This window comes from Notamacropus eugenii, chromosome 5, assembly GCF_028372415.1.
Source record: "Notamacropus eugenii isolate mMacEug1 chromosome 5, mMacEug1.pri_v2, whole genome shotgun sequence".
Taxonomy (NCBI): Eukaryota; Metazoa; Chordata; class Mammalia; order Diprotodontia; family Macropodidae; genus Notamacropus; species Notamacropus eugenii.
This window is the reverse complement of record NC_092876.1, coordinates 381,375,443-381,394,030: the sequence shown is the minus strand read 5'-3', so window position 1 is coordinate 381,394,030 and position 18,588 is coordinate 381,375,443. Positions and strand designations below refer to the sequence as shown.

At 36.6% G+C, this 18,588-nt stretch overlaps 1 protein-coding gene across 4 annotated transcripts in view; it reads right to left on the bottom strand.

Moving 5' to 3' along the window:
* MID1 (midline 1) overlaps nt 1–18,588 on the bottom strand; it is a 438,516-nt gene that overhangs the window by 148,167 nt on the left and 271,761 nt on the right. The window contains exon 1 of one of the 4 annotated variants that reach the window (XM_072614389.1): nt 5,385–5,498. The exons of the other annotated variants lie outside the window; for them this stretch is intronic. The gene's annotated coding sequence lies outside the window, so the exon portion shown is untranslated. Of the gene's footprint in view, nt 1–5,384; nt 5,499–18,588 lie in introns of those variants that run through there. 4 annotated transcript variants of the gene reach the window in all.

Sequence of the window (18,588 nt, the reverse complement as noted above, 5' to 3'; positions counted from 1 at the left end):
ACGATATCTATATACTATGCTATACTGCACTATACTGTTTTGTTATATTGTAAGATATACTATATTCTTAACCAAGGGACCACAGATCCCCAAAAGGTCCATGGATATATTTCTAGGCATCTATGAACTAGGATGAAAAATAAATAACATCTTCATTAGATCAAGGGAGTTTTCGTTTTCACTAAACTTTGGTTTCCTTTGAAATCCTTTGTATTTTACTTTATTCATTTAAAGACATCATGCTTGAGGCTTCACCATCTGGTGAAGGGGTCCTTAACAAGAAAAGGTTAAGAACATCTGCTTTAAGTAGAGATATTCTTTGTTTTTGTTTTGTTATTGTTTTACACAGAGCAGACACAAAGGCCACAAATTCACTTTAAAGACATTTTCCCAAAAATAGTAAACCAAGCTTTTGGTTGAGGTCTGCATTCTCTTGACCTTCCAGACTTTCCATCCCATTTTTCCACATTCCTGCTTTAACATCCTGGTAATGCAGAAGTGATTCCTGTTTTACAGATAAATAAGCTTTATCAAAATAAACCAGCAAAATTACTTAGTAGTAATACTGTTGACATGAGATCTTGCCAAACTGAGATTGTTGCTGCTTTGACTACTGGAATAGGAGCAAAGTCCTTCCAGTCCAACAACCCCATTGTACAAATGAAGAGACTGAGGCCTAGAGAATTTAAGTGATTTGCCCAATGCCAAACAGGTAATAGGGCTAGGATGACAGCCCAAGTCCCCTGACTTCAGAACCAGAGCTCTCTCTTTCCACTGTCCTCAAAACAATTGTGGCAAAACAGTTATCCATTTCTAAAAGAAAAATGGATACAAAGGAATTTCAGATACCATATATTGTCTGCTGGATACAAAGCACTGAACTACTCACATAAGTTAAATTGTTTGGAAACTGAACCTAAGCAACCTCTTGACATATAAAGTACGATGCATTAAAAACATTTTCCTGACAGAGCATTTGAAAAATGGCTTGAAACTCTGACAAACTGAGACACGACTCTCTATAACACATCTAACTTTTATCCCAAGACAGTTCTATTTATAAGGAGGTGAAAAGTGCTAAAGAGACATGAAGATGAAAAGGAGCATGCTGTAAGATTATTTGTAATTGGTACTGTCAACTAGGATCCAACATGAGGTAATGTTTGGCCTAATCATGGGATTTTTTTTTTAAAGTCAAACAATAGCATTCAAAGAATCTCTGCCCCCACCCCCAAGCACCATTTAATTCACTTGTTGCCTCCAGAGAAAAGTGTGCCTAAACTGTTCCAGATAAATGGTATCTATGTTATTCATAGGACAAGTCTATCTGATTGCAATAGGGTTAGGGGTTTGGCCAGTGGTTTCCATTAGGAGAGAGAAATCTCAAACTCCCTTGATCAAACCAGGTCAGCACTTTCTCTGCAATTCAGAGACTGAGAGAGATGCCTATATTACTGAGAGGTTTAACTTGCCCAGGCTCCCACAAACAGAATGTGTTAAAAGTTGAGACTTGAACTAAAGTCATCCTGATTCCAGGTCTGGCTTTTTAGCCTCTTTGCAATGATTCCTCTCACTATGTGATGCCAATACAAGCTGTAATTCTAATATTTCAGTAACAAAAAAGAGTTTAGGAAGAGAGTTCGCTTTGACTACTCAGTTCGCTTAAGACAGCCAAACTGGCAGCCTTCAAGGACAAAGCCCCAGCAACACCTGGGTGGGCTCGGCTCTCAGTTCTACTTACAACCTCAGGGAAACTATCCTACTTATCTGGGCTTCAGTTCCCTCAAATGGAAAAAGAGAGGGTTTGTACTAGATAATCTTTCAGATTTAACATTCGATAGTCTGTGATCTTGGAAGTAAGTTCCACAGTCTGCCTCAGCAGTTCATTCTAAAATTTTTGCAGTTACTTATATTCTCCTCCTCACATCTATGCTGTCTAAACCTTTATGGCCGTGGAATGAGATATAAGCTAGAGGAACTAATTAGGAGGTCTTCGTAGTGTGGTTGAAAGCAACTCTAGCTTCAGCCACAAACTAGCTGTTCTCAGTACCTAATACAGAGCAGACATTTAAATATTTATTGAATTGTGACCTTAGGTCAAGGTGTTTTACCTAAGGTGGTTCCTCCCCTGTAAAATGAGTAGGTTGAACCAGATGGTCTTTAGGAGTTGTGTCTTGCTCTAAAAAGCTACAATTAGAGGAATCTATCCTAACAATTCAACAGGCCAAGTTCAGAGGAGTGTTGTCTTGGTGAGGAGTCCAAGGACATGAAATATCTTGCCACTACAGTTAATACCTGAAATAGTGACTTTTGATTTCCTGGAATCAGATGTAACCTATCAATAAAATCATTCTTCAAGTTACAGAACTGTTACCTCTCCTAGCCCGCAATTATGCGCTCAGTCATTTCTACCCATCCAAAATTTTATTTTTCTTAGTGGCTTACTAATAAGTCACATTGACAAATTAACATTTCACAATATGTTTTCCTCACCGCAACCCTGAAGTGTAGATAGTGTAGGAATTCATTTGCAGCTGGGGAAACTGAGGATCAGAAGTTAACTGACTAGTCTATAGGCATACAAGACATGTCAGAATCAGAATTCAAAACTGGTCTTCTAAGTTTGGCACCCTTTCAACCATCCCACCATTAGTTATTTTGACCAAACTTTAGGTATCATAGTGAAATTGATCAATATAGCAGGTGCTGAACAAAAGACATAGGATTTGGAGACATAAGACAAATTAGGTATCTTCTCAAGGTTACTTTCCTTATTCACAAAATCATGCAACATTATTGAGATACTCAAAATGAGATAATGCATAAAAAGGGGTTTTGTTACTGTAAAGCTCTAAGTAAATATAACTGATTATCATTAATAAGGATAATTACCAGCTCTATTAAAATTGTCTATAGCTAATCCTGGGAAGACTTTCCCAACTACCCAGCTTACTCCTAAGCCTCCTGCTTCTACTTCTTAGCCACCATATGCTTAAAAAAAGGGGGGAGTGGAATTGAGTATTAATTAGCTTCAGCAAAATATAATTAAAGACAGCAAAAATTGGTAGGTTATCTAGCCAAATATTGAGTTTTTCTTTTCTTTGAAAGAACATACTTTTAAAGCTTTTGTAAATTTTATCAGAAATATTATTTTAATACCTCCTATACCTCTACCAAAGTAGATGGGCAACCGTTAAGCATCAAAAGTATCTTAATAGAAGGGAACATATTTGCTAACATGAGAATTTCAAGGTTAATCTAAGTGTTGTACAATTAGATTCACTAGATTAGCTACAAATGTGTATTATTCATCCTACTGTATTCTTTGTTAGGATAGATAATTGAATGCTAATTTATTAATAACATAGGTATTGCTGTTTCAATTTCCTGTGGTGTGACTATGCACATTAAAGAAATTGTGATAGGAATATTCTCCTTTTCCCTTCTGTCCCCATCCAAAGGTCTTTGTAACTCTCTTCCCATCCCATTAAGTTTAACAAAAACTTATCTCTTAGGGAATAGGGAAAGCTCTTGACCATCTCTCTCAATAGGAGCATGGCTAGCACAGAAGGGGCTTAGAAAGCTGTGAGCTATTTACAGTCAAAGTCTAAGATGTGAGATGGCATCTACTCATTTTCTCACCTCAAAAAAGCACCTGTGTCTCTCCCCTGAATCCAAAGTGGGGGAAAAGTATAAATAGACAGAAATCTAATTGCACACACACACACACACACACACACACACACACACACTCAAAACTTGAAGTTGCATCTATTTTGAATTTTCTACAAATTTACTCTTTTTTAAAAACACAAACCATAACACAAACATTGAGCATCTGCATAGTCTACTGTGGTACAGTTTAGCCTCAAACCATGGACTGAACAAAACCTAAAATACCACTTTGAATGGTATTAATCTTGCCTAAAAGGAGAAGAGAGAAGTCAGTAAATGCTGAACAGAAGAGCAAAGTGGAAAGGAGGATCAATTTGCTTGAGTTTAATGACACTAATTTAGGCAGAGACTGATGCCACAGGCAAATTTATTGTTTAGCTCAAACTAGACAATAGTCAAAAAAGCAAGTAAATAAAGTTTATTATTAAAGAAATAGGAGAAATAATTTACTTTATAGAAATTAAAGATGAGAAAAAAAAACAAACCATGAACCATCTATGCCATTCTATCCAGGGCTCAGCTTCAACTTTTAACAGCTCATTGCAATATAAACTATGAAACCATGGTCAACTTATTTTAAGTTTCAGCAGGTGGTCGAAAAAATTACTTTTCAGAAAATTTCCCCAATGTATCTAAAATGTAGGGATGCATTTTCATGGTTGGTAACTGAAATGAACAACTGGAATGATTAGAGAAGTTAAAGAGTCCTAATGCCCCAATATTTAAAGAAGCATTGGGTGGGGGTGGGGAATAGAGAACCAGACGTAGTCAGGATGACATTGTCAAACCCCAATCTAACACATAATGGCTGTGTGACTTCAGCCAAGTCACAACCTTTTAGCACTCTAGGCAATAAGTAAAGTAAGGCTACAGCTTAACATTAAGAGAAGGTGAAACCGGTGCTGGTAAACGAGAGATTCCTCAACAAGCTTTTCCTACACCAATAAAATCACATTCCAGGGACCTATATAAGATAATTAGGTTAATAATTATCTCCTATGACCTGTCATTTCATTTATAAGGACAACTTAGGCTGAAATTTTAGACTGCACAATTCAAAATGCAAGATAATAAATTTAAAGTCATGCATACATCTAATTTCATTCTACACATTTGGCAAAGATGTGCAAATTGAAAGTAACAGATTGTACAGCTCTTTTTCTACCACCTCAAACACACTGTGCATAAAATATTTGCCCTTTAATGATGACACTAGCATGCCATTCAAAAACATCCCATATCTGCTGACTATGTAATTTGAATTATCAATGAATGAAGATTTAATATAAACAAAAATTTGAAAGTAAAGATGACATACTTGGGGGACACAAACACAATTTTGTCATTTAGGAAAAATAGAAGTTCACATATTATAGGGGTTTTTTCAAACTAAAGCGTAAGGTTCATAATTATTAAACAGACTTTAACCTTTTTGGGTTCATTTTATGTTCTTTTAGGGCAAGTAAAAATTATACATTTGGAAATGTAAAAAACAAACCAAAAAAAAATATCATTTCCTTGAGAAACAATTCCATTGTACTAAATCTGCCAAATAGCTAAGGAAACTTGTTCTAATAGCCTTCAGAAAGCCTATGTGTTCCGTTACAAGACAGAGCAAAACAGTACAGAACATTTTTAAGCGCTGTCTTCTTTAGGTATTTTACTTTCAACATTTAAAAACTTACAGAAATACCAACTCATATACGCACCGATGGATTTCGACCTGGTTCTTTTTGATGAAACATTGCTGTAGATAGACCACGGAGACCCACTCAAAAGATACTGACAGGCCAAAGGCACCAGATGGTAGCAGCGCCTGTGATCCCAGTAATCCTGGGGCAGCCCTGTGTCTGTAACTGTGAGACAGTCAACACTGAAACACAACAGGAAAATCTGCCCTACAATTCCAGGAAAGCCAGCTCCACCTAATCACCTCCGCCAGAGTTTAAGAATTAAAAATCCCTCAGCATTCCCATTGCCTTTTCTACTGACCCCTGCTGTGGATTATCTCCTTTCTCTCTCAACTTTCAACCAAAACTGAGTAGGGGGAGAAAAAAAAGATATGGGTCAGGAACTTTGGCAGAGCATCCCTATGACTTATCCGTTAAAGAGGGACTTTGAACTCGGCTACCCAGTGCTTGAAGGGACAGGAGCTCAGCCTACTGTGTAATTAAGCCGGCGCTGAGTAATGAACAAAAGTGTCCCTACGTGTGTAACAGGAGACTGACCTGAGCTGAGGAAAGCTGCTGCCTAAGGTGAACAGTGGAGCACTTTCCCTGTTTGCCGATTAGGGGTCATTCAGGGCAAATGAAAATGAATGTTACCTTAAATAAGCTTTGGAGATTCTCTCTCTCTCTCTCTCTCTCTCTCTCTCTCTCTCTCTCTCTCTCTCTCTCTCTCTCTCTCTCTCTCTTTCCTCCTCCTCCTCCTCCTCCTCCTCTTCTCCCCTCCTCTGTCTCTTTCTGTCTCTGTTTCTCTCTTTCCTGTCTCTCTCTCTTCTCCCCCCTTTCTCTTTCTACCCTGTCTCCTCTCTTTCTCTCTCTCTCTTCTCCTCTTCCTCTTCCCCCTCTGTCTTTTTCTATCTGTCTCTCTCCTCCTCTCCCCCCTCTTCCCTTCCCTTCCCTTCCCTGCCCTTCTGTCTCCTCTCCCCCCAGTCTCTATCTCTGTCTCTCTCTTTCTCACTCACTCTCTCTCTCAAAGTTCACCTCTGAATCAAACCTTGGCATGGAGTCACTTAAAAGTCTCAACAGCTAGACTAACAGTGTCACGGGAGAGAATTGTCTACCTTATAAAGATAATAAAGCAGTGAATTAATGATCTGCTATCCCCCATTCCAAAATTCAAGGTCAAGTTCTGAATCATCTTCCTGGAGCACATTAAAGATATAATATTAAATATTAAAAAATTAAAAATACAAATGCCAAATATCAAATAGGAAAAAAAAAAGTAATGGGAATCCCAAAGTTGAGACTTTAGGATGGCTGAGAAAAGAAACAGAGAAAAGAAGTAACTTTAAGAAAAAATGTTTTATTTTTTTCCCCAATAGGGAATGAATGCCAAAGCACAATGATGACATACAGATCTGGTGCAAACTGCAGTTTTGTTTTGTTTTTTCCCCAAAGATGTGGGTTATATCTATGCAAGACAAGAAATTGCAACCAATCTAATCACCAAGAAAGTGTTTTAAAAGAAAACTTAGCATAAACCTGAGTGATTCAGTGTAGGCACCAGACATTTGGACTCCAACAAAGGTGTTAAAAAAAAAAATTCTTGTTAAAGTGGAAACAGCAGGAAAGAATTGCTTCCTTGTGTTCTCCGGATTTCACGTTGCAATGCCTTCTTTCATGCCATTGCAACATTGCCCAGTGAAACACACTTCAGATGTTTGGACATCAAGATGAAAACATACATTTCCTTGGCTCCGTGGCCTGCAAGTGAGCTTGCATTTCATTCTTTTTAGCAACAAACAAATGGAGTGATTAATTTCCCATATGTAAAACTTCCTTGAAAAAAAAGGGGGACTCAAAAGAGGTATACATCAACATGTAGTAATTATGAAGTACCTTTCATCAAGGGATCTCAAAGCATTATTTTCGTTATGAGCCATTTAAATTGCCAATAGGTCTACTGGGCGTTCCAAACTAAGTGGATATGCATTTTGGCATTGCAATGGGAAAATGAGACTGGAAACAGGCCACCATAAAATAAAAACGTTACTCCACCCCCAATTTATGAGTGCATTGTTGTTCAAATGTTTCAGTCATGTCTGACTCTTTGTGACCCCACCTGAGGTTTTCTTGGCAAAAATACTGGAGCAGTTTGCCATTTCCTTCTCCAGTTCATTTTATACAGAAGGAAACTGAGGTAAGCAGGGTTCAGTGACTTATCCAGGGTCACATAACTAGTAAGTGTCTGAGGCCAGATTTGAACTCAGAAAGATAAGACTGTAGACCCAGCACTCTATCCTAACTGACATATGAGTGCACCGATATTTTTTCAAATACTTTTCTGGGTATCATAATCCGTTAGCACATATATACTAATTAATTATTTGGGGAGAAACACAAATACTTCTCATCCCAACACTTGTATAACTTATTTGAGGAATAAAGTTTCAGTCCAGTTTTAATGAAGACTGCAAAAGATATAGATACATATATATTTCCTGTTGAAAATACTGCCAGTGATTGAAGGCAAAGTAGTTGAAATTTAGCAGACGGCATTGCCTCTTACCCTCTGTGTGCCTCAATTTCTTCAAATGAGGATAATAAAAGCGTCTACTTCACAGAGAATTGAATGAGTTAATATTTATAAGGAACCTAGCACAGTTGCTAGGATATAGTAGGGTGCTTAATAAATGTTTATTTCCTTCCTCCATTGCCTGACTTGAAAACATTAGCAGTCAATGACAATCTCACCAGATTTGGCTGAGAAGAACCGTAAAATTGAGGGGGGTGTATTAGATGATCTGTTCCAGCTCTCAATCTATGGTCCTACACAGATTCCTGCTAAATCATTTATGGGCTTGAAGGTGTTAGCACTGTATTCCCCTGAGCTCCTCACACCATTTCCACTACTGAATAAGTTTTCCTCCAAGTGACAGAGTCACAGAACTGGAACATGATTTTTCTTTATCAATATCTATACATCTTGATGTTATGTGGTACTATTCATTCTCATCTTACATCGCTGCTGACAGGACAGAAATTCTTCTAATTTCTCTTCCTGTGTAAGAGCATGAATATATGGTCTTCTTGAAAGTAGCATCACTTAAATATTTGATAAATTTTATCTGGAAATTAGCAACATGTCATAAGCAAATCACATTCACTGAGCTAAAAACATATGGCTGAAGAGCCAGAATCTCAACATCTCAGAAGGAGATTTGTGTACCTAGAATTTCTCCTTGGCCTACCTTACTAAATAAAGCTCTAGAGGTTGAATAAAGGTACCTGGCTTTCAAAACTATTGGACTCTTTTCTCTTTCCTCTTCCTTCCTGGTACATTGGGAGATGTTGGCTCAATAAAAGCCATTGATGGTAAAAGTGGTATATTTTGCTGATGCTCTCTGGAAACTAACAAGACCTCAACTCAGCACCAAAATACATAGGATTCTTTTGACTCACCGCAGTAACAATTACACTGCATGGTGCATGACTCCATAGTACAAATAGATTGTGAAACACACCATCTAATATCATATTTCTCTTCCTCAAAGGAAAACAGTTTCATTCTTGACTTTAAAGTCAGACACCAACTCTCCTAGGTTACAATGCATTCAGAGTACTTCTGATCATGAAAAAATGGAAAAACTAACCCTTGCCCCCAACTCTTGGTTAACTATTATAAAGGACATGCTTTTAAAATTCCTCTGTGATCATTGGAGCTGTGCACTCAGTGACTGAAGTTTTCCGTTTTTGTTTTCTTTTGTCTTTTAAGACCCCAGAAAGAGAAATCATTCTCTTGTTCTAAATTGTTATTGTAAAAGCATCAAATTCTGGTTTGGCCACATGAAAGAAAAGAATGATGGGAACACTGGTAGTAGAAAGGATGCCAGCACTTACATAGGAAAACAGGATATGGAGACTAGCATGGTAAATGTACATCTGCACAGAAAAAGGGCCATGATGTTTCTCTGGAGATAATCAGGAAGAAGTATTTGTATCTACGTCATGACAGTCTTAATATATGGCCCACAGTTTTCTAGGCAATAACAAATCTTTCAATTGAGGGTAGTAATATTACATTATGTTCATCTGAAATAAAGCAATTTGTGTAACAAAACAGTTATACAAACTAAACTAAGATTATACTAAATTAATCTAATTTCAGTCTGATATGCTGTTTAAGAAACTCCCTTATCTCCTTTGTTTTCATTACTAGACAAAATAGGAGGATTTTGTATTTAACTAAGCACTTAGCAAACATAGAGCAATTTAATTCTTGAGGAGTTTTTTTGGTTTGTTTTTAATGAGAACTGCCTTTCCATTTATAGTTGCTCACTTCAACCTACATTTAAAAAAATGCAAAGATACCAAGAACTGTTCAATGAATTATATGATCCTTCTGTAACCTAATTTACACAATCAACGGAACCTAACCAATGCTAATAGGGACTGATTTTTGTCAAGCCCTAGTCAGTCAACAGTGTAGTAAGTGTATGGAGATTATGTATGTATATGGTGTGTGTATAAATATTTGTATGTGTGTATATATGTGTGTGTAAAGATCTGTTTATTTATGAATATACAAATACACATCATGCAATTAGTATAATGTGTTTTACAGGGTGTTATCTGAGATGCCTAGTTTTGCTTATGGCAAATATAGGACTCACTTATTAAGCTAAAAAAATTGAAATTCTGAATTTTCTGTTTTTATAACATTTTTTCTTTCAACTTATATTATTCACTTAACTACCCCCTCATATCTTTGCTATATCCCTTCCTAGACACACTTCATCTCTCCCCTCCCCTGATAATCTGTCATATCAATTTCGATGTTCTATTTAGCATAGATCTCCATATTTTTCCAGTGCTTCATCATGGGAGATGTAACCCAGAATTCTCTCAAAGTATATACCAACAGAGAACAATTTCCAGCAGGTCAGCTCCTACCAAGCTGGAAAGACTAAGAGTACATTTTTGGCAATGAATTCTATGACTGTTATTGGAGGACTGGTCTATTTAACATTGGAAAGGTTTATAACAGGAAGGTTTCACATAAAGTGTTTAATTGTTTTCATTCCCAATAACTCATGAAAACCATCCAATAGAGACCATCCCTTGAGAAACTTAAAGAAGCCTATTCATTGAATGGGTGTATTTCCCTCAAAGTAAGATTGTGATAAGACCTTAGCCTGAAAGGGCCAAGGTCTCACATTGCATCCTGGGCCATCTCTAGTCATCCTGACGAATATCATGCCACTGGACTCAGATAGCTCAGGAGAAGATAGTGAGGTTGGTGACCTTGCACAGCCCTCCCTCGCTCAAATCAAAGTCAACTACAAGCCATGTTATCATCTTGAGGTCATGGTCCTCTTTGAGAACGAAGGACAAACACAAGAGCAGTTGTGTGGTGCAGTCAATAGAAAGTTGTGCCTGGAGTCAGGAAGACTTCAGTTTTTAATTTGGCCTCATGCACTTATCCAAAACAAGTCACTTCACCTTTGCCTCAGTTTCCTCAATGTAAAACAGAAGTAATAACAGCATCTGCTACCCAGGACTGTTATGAAGATGAAATGAGATAATTGTAAAGTGCTTAGCACAGTTCCTGGCATATAGTACTTAAAAAACCTTTCCTTCCTTTCCCCATATGGAGGCAATCACAAACCCTTGAAGCATTAAAATACAGATTCTCTGCTTCCGTTTTTTTCTCAATCCACCATTATTATTTTTATTGCCCAGCTCTCTTCAGAAGACCACTGTTAATTCAATATTCCTCCCATCTTCTTATGTGTGCTTCTATTCAACAGAATTCTGGGACCTTGAATGCCTATATGAAAAAGACTTCTGCTAGCTGTTTTTCCATGACAGGTCATAAAATGTGCTGTTGCCACTTAACATGCTATTTTTTCATCGTTTCCACAGACATAGAGTTTATTAAATGGTAGAGGGAATAAGCATTCAAGTCTTTGAAGCTTCCTTCAAGTCCCAGCTAAAACCATATCCTCTATAGGAAGGTGTTTTTGCATTCTTCCTTAATTTTTGTAGCGCCTTCCCTTGGTTGATGATAGCTTGTTAGTACATAATTGTTTTCATGTTGTCTTTCCCATCAGACTGTGAGCTTCTTGAGAGCAAGAACTGTCTTTTGCCGGTTTTTTTGTATCCTCAGCACTTAGCACGATGCCTAGCATATAGTATATAGCACATAATATACCCTTATTGACTGAGTGAAGATTAATGGCAGTCAGGGAAGTTCAAGAACAGTAATGACAGCATTTTCTCTAATGGAGATTTTGGAATAATCCAAGAAGCCACAGAGTGACCTCTGCCTACAGCCAACCAAATACACAGCATCTCCTTGGAATTACCTCACTGGCATCAAGCATGTAAGTATTCCCACACTCAGCCTAACTACGGAATATAGATTCAATTGATCATCTTACCATTCACTGGTTTTAAGGACTAACTTCTATTAGAAGTTCTCTACATACTGCCATTCCACTTTCCTCGATGAAATGTTTTATTCCACATTGATTCCTTTGGGATTGAACTTGGTGAAACTGAAAGCCTTCTTCATCACTGGTTTCACTCTTTTATACAAACAAGCAGAAGCTTAGAAAGCATTTTTAAAATTCACACTTTGTTACAAGTTTAATGCTTGAAAAAGAAAAGTACCCCTTCCATAAAATCTCCTTGTGGTGAGACTTCATTTTAAATAATATTAAAATGCAACTCTTATTATTTTCACTGTCAAGGAAAAATATGATGGATTATTGCAGAACAGTGCCCTCTTTACTTAGAATTATTTTAGCAATGAAAATTGAGAGGGACAAGTGAGAGAGAGAGAGAGAGAGAGAGAGAGAGAGAGAGAGAGAGAGGAAGAGAGAGAGAGAGAGAGAGAGAGAGAGAGAGAGAGAGAGAGAGAGAGAGAGAGAGAGAGAGAGAGAGAAATAGGGAGAGATAGGGAGAGGGAAAGAGAAGGAGAGGGTGAGGAAAAAGGAGAGACAGAAAGGGAGAGAGAGCACTTAAAGTTTCCTGACTTACTATTTGATCCTAAGATGTTAACCAAGAATTTAAAATAATCACTTTTACATGTTAGGGTTAAAGGGAGAAGCATGAAGGAAATGAATATAGACATTAGAACAGTCACAGAACTAGTTTTGAAAATCAGACCCACCTGGCTTCCATCCACCTGGCTTTCTCTTCACTGGAAGTAGAAGTCTTAGGAAGGAAACTGGAGGAAGTAGAGCTACAGAGTATAGAGGGGATTTGGGGAGGAGAAGGCTGGGGTTCAAGTTACAATAAAGTGAATACACTTCTCAGGGTTGTGGGAGAAGGAAGACCTATTAAAAAGTGAAATCTCCAATGCCTCATGATCTTGCCATTGGTGTTTAGAAGCCTTATTTGCAAAAGAATGAAAACATAAAATATTGAATATAGCTAGTTGGACTCAAGTATAACAGAAAGATCATTGGATTTGGAGTATATAATGTGTGTATACACACATGATTCTAATGAATATTCATATATGTAAATGAATATTTGTTAGAATTTCTACATCAAAGATAAAGTTTCTTGCCAATTGTCATATCTGTTTATGAGCCAAAATTTCATCAAAGTAAAGCAGTGTAAATCTTATTCTTTTGTAGTTGATAAACATACAAGTCTGTTTCAAAGAACTGTGTACATGTGTGTGTCTGGACCCAGTACATCACAATCTCCAGTATCATACAGTCTGCTTCCACCTCAAGGTCAAAATATTCCAGGCTTACAAGGCTCTCTTTTTCTTCCAGAGAATTCAGAGAAGCAGATTCATGGCATCTGATTGTTGATGTTGATAGTTTAAGAGACTGATGCATTTCAGTAATCAAAATTCCAGTTATTATCATGACAATGAAAAGACAAAATGTCTGCATTTAGTGCCACAGAAAAGTAGATTTTAGAATTCAAAGTTATGAAGGAGGGAAGCAGAATATATTTAGTTCTAATACTTAAATATTCAGTACTGGAAGTGGTCTAATGCTAGAGGCAGTGAGTTCATTCTTTATCCAAGATAACATAAAATGGGATTATATTTACTTTCCTAATGAACATTAAAAACCTCTTAAGAAATGTGAAAGTAAGCAAATTGGGAAACATATACAACATACGTCTAAACTAACCAATAGTTTTTCAAGTTTGGTTTTGGTTTTTGTTTTTTTGCTTTTTAGTTTGTCTAGATTACTGGTACCCTATCAAAGAATGGTTTTATCATTACATAAAAGGGTTTGGAATAAGTTGAGAGTACTTTAGATTTTGGATATTCAGGGTAAGAGCTAATAAAAAAAAAGTTCAGATCAGATTTTGTGGAATGCTTAGTTAAAATGTCCATTTCCATTCAAAAATTCTTTGAAAGTATTCTTTCTTAAAACAACAACAAAAAACCTCCCATGAACTAGTCCTAATATTTAGTTTCACAAACTTAGTCTTTCCTTAGAACATGGATAGTGGTACAAGCACACTCCCGAGGAATGAGGAGATGGATGTGGAATTAGGGAAGGGATAGCAGGGCATTTACAGAGAGAGGCTTTGTTCTTTGACACAGCCAGCCAAAGTCCCCCTCCCTCTTTGAAAATCAAGTGCTAAAACATCACCCATCCAAATACAAACCCTCCCTTTTTCTCTGTCCCCTACTCTGGCATATCAACATCCAGAAGTAATTCTCTGGATGGGTGATTTTTAATCATTATCCTGACTGGCAGCCCCAAGGATTAAACTATGGTCCTTTTGAGCAGTAGCTTTATACACATTAGCCCCCTGGGGTGCTGAACTCTAAACCCCCTTTCTTTCTCTAGTTCTAGCCCATATCTTGCAAAGCCCTAGCTAGTCACTGTGGTATAGGGCTTTTCTTCCATGCTTGGTTACCAGAAGAAAAAAAAAGATCCTAAAATCCCAAACCTTACAACAATGGAATTAAGTATTGCAATGCATTTCAGACAGCATTCAGACAAATGGTCAGGCTCCAAGCTTTTTTCTTGTAGTTGAGATTTCCCTATCATGAAAGCTTCACATTCTCATCTTATGAGCTTGGCAATGGCATGAGTGATAATTTGGCTGAATGAAAACAGAATGAGTTTTCTGTAACTCACTTCAAAACTGCTGAATAGAAATCAAGGGCAGCATCTTCTTAATCAAGCACAATTTCCTGCCTAGGGATTGCATAAATATAATATGCCATCTGGCCCCATTCTGCTGCTTTGGGATTTTCTTGCTTTGCTGATATCTTAAGCAAAAACATTATAATTTCACTAGCAAATTATTTTTATCACACTGCTTATTTCCTTCCCTGTGATTCTCTGACAAAGCACGTAGAACGCTTTGTTCAGTGTTTAATGATGAAAACACTCCCCCTACCTTTTTTTAAACATCATCATGGAAAGCCAAAACATTTAACATATGTTTTCCTCCCCTGTGTAATACTGAATGACTCTCAGTTTTGTTGAAAGGGACTGGATGGCACTGGACAGAACTAAGCTTATAGTAAGGGGACAATATTTGCCAAAGCACTCTCTCCACTGTGACTAAAAACACTGCTTATTTAGGTCTGTGGTATTGTCATTATAGACCAATAGACAGTGTAGAGTGGTTTAAAAAAAAAAAGTACTAACCAAGAGGTAAAGTCAATATTGAAATCCATTTCTATTTTCACCAGTCCAGATGCACTAGTAGAGTTTCAACAGACTAGAATGCCCAGAGAATGAGAAGTGTTGGTTAATTTAATTTTCTGGTTAATGAAGCATTCCAAGGAACCCTTTGTGAGTCACCCTTTGTTAACACCATTTCCAAAATGTCCAAGTCCACTCTCCTATATTAAGTAACATATACTGTCCATAATGTAAGAATTCAGGAACTTGTAGTTTCTCAGTGTTGTTATAAAGATTATTTTTTTGCTTTTAGGGAAATGCAATTAAGCTAAAATATGCTATTTCCCATATAATATTCTAAAATATCTTATAATAAATTACAAAAAATAGGGCATGGAAATGTCTGATTGAGGGTTATGCTTACTAGAAGACAAAAAACGACCTTAAGGTTGTCTTACTCATACCCATTTCCTCTATCTATGGTAATATCTAATCATTTCAAAAGACTCCAGATTCAAATTTTAGTTTACTCCAATACTACATTAGAATGGTGATCTCATCAATATAGGTATTTGTTTCCAACACTGTAGATTATAATCCATCTATGCCTTCCCCTCCTCTGAGATGCTTGTCAACATGTTCCTGTACATTCAGTACTGGGACTGCCATCTAATATACTGGGAAGCTTCCTCCAGTTTTTCTGACATTGCATAGAGTAAATGGGCATTCTGTTGGTCATCTTTTGCTCTTACCCATTTCTTGCCCCACTCCCCTTTTATATGGTTTTTGTTGCAATCATTTCTACTATTTCTCTTGAGCAGTTCCATATTTGAAGTCTGCTAGAACCTGTTCATGTCTACCACAGACCTTTCCATTTCCCTTTGGATAATCCTCAACTTCAATCTTTTGAAGACTGGTATTTCATGATTATAATTAAACAATACCAATAGAAGAATGTAGGTGTAAAAACACAGTTTTTTGCTTTTGTTTTGGAGAATCCTGTGACCACTAAAAGCAGAGTACAGTTTCACAAAGGTAATCTAGACTTTTCATTTTCTTGTTCAGTTATGGCTCTAGCTTATTTACCATTTGCAAAATCTGTTAAATTTCTTGTTATCTTCATATTTTATAAATAAATCCTAATAAAATGAATCTGATACATGGAAATGTCACCAAGAAAGATTTTATATTACGTTACTATTTTGTGAAGAATACTGGAAATTTAAGGACCAATTGCATTCTCATGATGCTTTTTTTGGACAACTTTTGCACATGCTGATACATCCTTAATTTCCAATAGCATTAATTTATTATCTGTATCACACACCATGTTCTTATACAGTCCTCCAATTGTTTTATATGTGAAAATATTGTATTTCTAACTACATTGTAATTTACTTAGAATCATAGGATGAAAAGACAAATTAGACGCATCAGTCTTCTCCTATCCAATGCAAGAATCTCTTGTAGAATTTCCCTGATCTGAACAGTGGAAATCCATTATGTATTCTTTTTTTTATTCTCTATACTATCAAACAGTACTGGACACATATTAAACCTTATCATGAACATGCTGAATTCAGTAGAATGAAACTGAAATTATTTGAACATTAGCATTTCTCAAACTAATCTATCCATGGAATACTTTCGGCCTTGAAACATAACCCATATATGCTGGTATGGGAAAAGGGGAAGATATTCCAAGGTTTAAAAGAGAAAATTAAAGTCTTTTCATACTGAAACATTGCCACATGTAATAAATATTTTGGAATGCAATTTCATTGTTAATATTTTAGTGGAAAAATATCTGAAGCAGAAAACTTCACTCAGCTTCCTCTATTCAAATCACCTACAACACCAGGGTTCCATGGAAGAGAACTGGATAAACTTCATCTTGGGCCATAAATCATGGAATAGGAAACCTGGAATGGATCTTAGAGGTCATCTAATATAAACCACTCATTTTAAAGATGAGAAAAATGAGGAGAAAATAGGTGAATTGTCCAAAGTCATAGAGTGAATCAATGGCAGAACCATGACTAAACTCAGGTTTTCTCATTTTCAGTGCAGACCTGATAGAACATATCAATCATGTATATCCTATAGAGAGCTCTGGGCAACAGAACTAAAGATACCAACTTTGGTATCACCATTGATTTGTCTAGGTACATTAAAAAATGAACCAGTATTGGAGATACAAAATAAAATAAAATAAAATAAAAACAGCCTCTACTCTCAGAGAGTTCACATTTTAATGGGAGAAGTAATATTCAAATAATTCAAATATACATGATATATACAGTGAAAATGGAAGGTCAGAGGGAAGGCACTAGAAGTTGGGGTCAGAGAGGTGAAACTAGAAAAGGCCTTCTGCAGAGATTTAAGTCCAGAGGTAGAGGTATGGAGGAAGAACATTAGAGGAATGGGGGAGACCCAGTAAAAGGAATATGTCATTGAAAGATGGAATTGCCTTGAGTGAGAAACAGAAAGAAGGCTAATATCACTGGATCACAGAGCTTGTAGAAGACAGGAAAGTATAATAAGATTGGAAAGGTAGGAAAGCCCAGAATGTGAAAGGCTTTAAATGTTCAGCAGATGTTTTTATATTTGATACAAGAGGTAATAGGGAGTTACTGGACTTTAATGGGTAAAGCTAATCAGATTTGCACTTTAGGACTTGCAGTTTAAGGAGATCATTTTGGCAACTGAGTTTAGGACAGACTGGAAAGGAGTAGGGAATGGAAACCTTGAACAGGGAAGACCAATTAGCCAGTTCAAGACCTTGTCCTTTCAATAATTTTATTACCAAAGTTAAATGCTTCATCATCTTAAGTAGTATGTTGTCATTAATTAAGGTAACTGGTGGCCAGTGGTAAATTTAAATATATTTAAATTTTTCATAACTGTACTTGACCTTCTAAACCAGCCAGGCTGGTTAACATGAGAGTTAACACTCTCATGTGCTTGTAATCTATGCATAAGACAATGACCTAAGTACAAAAGAGGCCCTGATTCGATAATTTGGTCATTGTTTCCTTTTATAGTGAGGAGTTACTGTTATGTTTTCAGGAGGGATATAGTAAAGAAATATTCAGCTATATAATTTGATGAGCAGAGTTTTCATGGCTTAAAAAAATGATCATGGGTTAACAATATTGGAAATTTCTGGGATTAGTTGACACACAGAATGAATATATAAAAGACTTATGCTGATAATTTAATTTTGTATATGCTTCATCAGAAAGGAATCTGGAAAAACTTAGTTTATGAAAGGAAAGAAAACTTCCCCCTTTTGTTTGGTATGGTTCTACTTCAACTAATTTTTTTAGATACCAAAAGAAATAGAAAAATGGTAAAGCACTGACCATAAGTCATTTCTCCATCAGAAGTAGTCGGGAAATTTTACAGGCTATAATACTCTCCTTTCTCCCCTAGGATCACCGACATCTGGACAGTATTGACAGGGTGAGTGTTTTAAAAGAGAGAAAAAAAAACTTTCTAAAAAAAAAAGACAACTTTGTAGCATTGGCTCATTTCCATCAACTTGGTCACTAGTATCCCTAAAGCACTCTTTGTAAAAAGACCTTGTTTGTCATCAGTCCTTTCTACTCAGATGAACAATGATC